The sequence below is a fragment of the Brachyistius frenatus genome, unplaced genomic scaffold (assembly GCF_029030835.1).
Source record: "Brachyistius frenatus isolate BFR_SWC_R1_liver_20210118 unplaced genomic scaffold, ASM2903083v1 Contig_255, whole genome shotgun sequence".
In the NCBI taxonomy this organism is placed as follows: Eukaryota; Metazoa; Chordata; class Actinopteri; family Embiotocidae; genus Brachyistius; species Brachyistius frenatus.
In genome coordinates this window covers 484,285-488,895 of record NW_027210854.1, presented here as the reverse complement: position 1 = coordinate 488,895, position 4,611 = coordinate 484,285, and the positions used below count along the sequence as shown (strand labels likewise).

At 42.1% G+C, this 4,611-nt stretch overlaps 1 long non-coding RNA gene across 1 annotated transcript; it reads right to left on the bottom strand.

Annotated features, from left to right (window-relative positions):
* Positions 1-967: 967 nt before the first annotated feature.
* Positions 968-4,360, bottom strand: LOC138634267 (uncharacterized). Its single transcript, XR_011311964.1, has 3 exons — positions 4,284-4,360; positions 2,563-2,704; positions 968-1,758 (listed from the first exon to the last, which is right to left on the bottom strand). It is a non-coding gene; the product is annotated as an uncharacterized lncRNA (long non-coding RNA).
* Between the last annotated feature and the right edge of the window lie 251 nt (positions 4,361-4,611).

The following is a 4,611-nucleotide window of genomic DNA, read 5'->3' as shown; positions in this document are numbered from 1 at the left end:
TGTCAAGAATAGTGACTCTGACTGTTGAGGATAGAACTTCAGAGTGTTTCCTTTCAAAAGAGGCCAAACTCATGCTTCTACTACAAATGGTTGAAGAACAGCTTTCATTTTACTTTGGGTCGGCCTTCATAAAACCTTTTATGCTAATTGTACTGGAAGCATAGACACTAAGGAGAAGAGCCCGAGGCTGCATTTTCACTTTTGAGTGCCGAAGTCAACCCTCAAACTACGGTAGTAACCAGGTTGAGCGAGCAGAAGGGAGAATATAAAATACCGGGCAGCATTTGGGATCCAGAGAGGGACCAACCCGAGGTAGCACATCTGTGAAGAAGATCTAACTGAAACTGGAGCAGAGGATGAAGGTAGAACTGTGAAGCTGTTGAGTTCACATTCGTTAACGTAACATCTAACTGGGAAAACTCTGCTGAAGAGGACGGAGGACAGAGGACAGACCAGAGACTGTGTAGTGACTGATAACGAGGACTGATGGCTGTTCTTCATCCTGGTGGAACTTCACTCTCTTAACAGAAAGCTACACAGCAATACCACAAGCTGCCAAACAGACTCCATTGAATGGGAACTGCACTAATGATTACAAATACTATAGTTAATAGTAAAAAACATGAAAATGTGAAAACTTGAAAGATGTTTCCAGTCCACCAGCTCTGCTTTACTTTCAGCTAAATGAGCTGCTTCCTTCTGCTGAGCACTAAAGATCTTGAACCTACAAATAGCCTGATGTAGCTTTATTTATTTTTGTTTTTTCTGTGATGTCTCTGCTTCTGTCAACTCCTAAATAAAAGCAGGATTGCAACACAGATATTCATCAACTTTCTCCTCAAGTCAGCTTTCTGCAATATGTAGCGAGACATCCTCTTCAGCACACAGACCATCAGGTCATCCTAAAGTCACAAGAAGTGACGACACAGGACACCACTGGTCGACGGAAAAACTCCCCAAAGCTTTCTCATCATAAGATGCACCAGATTGAATCTACCTTTTATTGTTATTATTGGGTTTTTTTGTATTTATTTTTTTATTATTATTATTTTAATTAGTCACTCCCTGTTTAAATTAATCTCACACTTTCACAGCAAACAGCGTTTTAGAGTTACCACGCTCTGTATTTTTATTAATCCCAAGTAAACTTCCAGCCAAGTGAAAAACGAGTACTTTTAATTGCGACTAATTGAGTTTAATTATCGTCTGCAACAGACAATGCTGTTGTTTTATTATTTTTCTCTCTCCGCTTATAAGAAGCATTTTTGATAATCTAGTCAGGATGAATCCAGTCATCTCTCAACCGGGACAAAGCTCAGAAGATACATAAGATGGCGCTGTCCTATTGGCAGCTTGTTACAGCACCTCCCCCCTCGAGTGTGTCAGGATTCCTGTCTGATCCTAGTGTTTTCCTTTGTTTTACCACCGATCACCTCTCCTTCGGTGTCCTCTCATTCCCCTGTCTGTTTGTTATTGTCTGCCATGTGCTTCCGTTGGTTTTTGTCTCCTGCAGTACCCTCCTCCGAGTTCCGTCATCGGCCACGCCCACCTCCGTAGATCTAGCTGGATCGCATTCGACTAATCATCTCCAGCTGGATACAAATACCCCGGTCTCCCGTCTGTTCATCGTCAGTTCGTCCGTTGCCTACCCGTCAACCCGTCCCGTAAGTCTGTCCGTCTCCCTGTTCTGAGATTCCGGTTCTGACCCCAACCTGTTTCCTGTTTCCTGCCGTTCAGTGTCGAGCCACGGGCATTCACCTGAACGAAGGAGGAGGAGGAGGAGGAGGGGGGACATCAGTGGAAGAGAAAGATTTTCAGCTCAACCTGAGCAGGTTCAAAGTTTGAATTGATGTGATATAATGAATTAACGTGATGTAATTAATTGACCTGTGATATAATGCAGCGTTGTTCATGTTGCAGTCCTTACAGAACTAAATTAACTCCTCCTCTCTTATTATCTCCACTATTGTAATGCAGGTGGTTAGAAGTAGTTGGAGAGCTCACTGTCTTCTGTCTCTGGCGTCCAGTTTTATTCCTATTACAGCTCAGGGGGACAAGCTGGATTTGATTGCATCTATACGTTTCACTCATTGAACAAATACATTCTAATTCTATTCTGTTTTCCCAAAGCAGGCTGCTCCGTCCACCAGAGAGACAGAGGACCAGTGGGACATCATGTATAAAGTCACCGAGAGGTTGGATGTCAGACGGACGGCTTAGTGGGGAAAAGAACTGCAGCCACAGGACTGTCATACTGAACACCTTCCAGCGAGGGGGCGGAGCTTCAGCTCTTCAGGACACGCCCCCCCCAGTCTCAGAGCAGAGAAGACTGATGATTTTCTCACGATTTCAAACCCTAATTTAACAAACTTGTCTGTGTTTTTATTCATTCAAATTCGGATGGGTAGTTAACAACCCATACTTCTGTGGTGTGATGAACTTAAAACTCATTTTCATTTCTACTTTACAGCATCTTTAAATTTAAATCTTGAGTCTTTGTGATTAACAGAAAGTGGTTCCCCCGATTATGAACCTAATCCGCTACAAATAAAAGTCTCTTACTGTGAGTCTGAAGGTCCTGGTTCACCACTGAAGTTTAGAGGAAAGTCTTTGGACCAATCACTCTTCAGAGACAGACAGGTGGATCCTGGCGACTCGGCTCGGTCCTCCTCTTCCTCCCCACAAACACTCATCTTCAGTCAGTCTGAGAAGTAAAGCAGCAACACTGTGAGCTCAGAACACCAAAATCCACCCAGAAATAGTTCTGAGAAACCAGAGGAAGTCTGGTTTCCTCTGTTTCTGGAGGTGTTAGGTAGTTTAGAGGGGACAGTCATCATCAGTCAAAACTACTCACATGTCATTTGGACTGTTATCATGACCATTTTTATTTAAAAATGTACTGTGTGCAGTAAAAAACATGACAAACATATTCCCATTTTAAATTTGATGGCAGCAACACGTTTCAATAAAGTTGTTCCAGGATCATGTTCACCACTGTGCTGCATCACCTCTTCTTTTAACAACACTCTGTAAATGTTTGGGAACTGAGGAGACCAGTTTCTGGAGTTTTGAAAGTAAAATGTGGTCCCATTCTTGCCTGATATAAGATTTCAGCTGATCAACAGTTCAGGGTTTCCTTTGTTGTATTTTTCATGTCCTGATGCTCCAGATGTTTTCAATGATTGACAGGTCTGGACTGCAGGAGGCCAGTTTATCAGCGGACTCTTCTACTAGAGAGCCATGCTGTTGGAATACGTGCAGAATGTGGTTGGACGTTGTTCTGCTGAAATAAACAAGACCTTCCCTGAAAGAGACGTTGTCTGGATGGCAGCATATGTTGCTCCAAAACCTGAATATATCATACAGCATTAATGCTTCCTTCCAGATGTTCAAGATACCCATGCCATGTGCACTAATGCATCCTGTACCATCACAGATGCTGGCTTTAGAACTGAGCTGATAACAAGCTGGCCAACTTCACTGTTCACTTCAAGGAGAACAAACCCTCTTGAGATGGATTTTACAGTTTGGTTCTTGGTCCCTGCTTTTTAAACTTTGCTTTTTGCTTCATCCATGTGATCAATCAACCACATGTTTTTTGTTCCTTTTGACTGTTATTTGTTTGAAGGGGAATTAAGTAAAACTGTGTATGTGAAGAAAATGGTATTATTATTAAACCATATTTAACAGAAGCACCATTTCCTCCTTCTCCTTGTTGTGTTTATTGAAGACTAGTTACTATGACAACATCCAACACACACAACATCTGCTTTGTGATACCCTGTGACAGTTAACTGTTCTTACGCTGAGCCTTTATGTGAAGCTTCTTCTTCCTTGTCTGTAATAATAGTAATTATATGCTTCCAGACCTTTGTGACAGCATGACGTTTACAGAGTATCAATGGCAGAAATATTTATATGATTTCACGTCAGCTGTTCGGTTATTTTTCCCAGTTTACATGGCCCTCGTAAATACACTGTCTCTGGGCGGTCCAGTTTATATACATATATATGTGAACACATTGAAAACACGAAGAGAAGAAGGACTCGGTGGGGATTTTGTTCCCGAGTTCAATCTGTTAACTTCTGTGACGCAGTTTCAGAGCAGTTGATCAGCTGGAGCCTCTGAATCCACAGATGGATCAAGTTGATCAGCTGGAGCCTCTGAATCCACAGATGGATCAAGTTGATCAGCTGGAGCCTCTGAATCCACAGATCGATTCAACTGATTAGCTCATTATTTCCTCCGACCAAAATAATCATCATGTTGTGTTAAAACTCACCCTGAATCCTGTTCAGCGTCCTTCCGTCTGCTCTGTCGACTCAAAATGGAGACTGGACTGTATACTTTCACTTTCACTTTCACTCCCTCTTATCTAACGTTGTGTGTGTGTGTGTGTGTGTGTGTGTGTGTGTGTGTGTGTGTGTGTGTGTGTGTGTGTGTGTGTGTGTGTGTGTGTGTGTGTGTGTGTGTGTGTGTGTGTGTGTGTGTGTGCTGGACAATATTTCATATAAATACAAAACTAAAACTGTCTTCAAATCAAATGAAGTTTATTTATGCAGTCAATATAAGTTTTAGTAAAAGGCACAAAAAACAATGACCGTCAACAA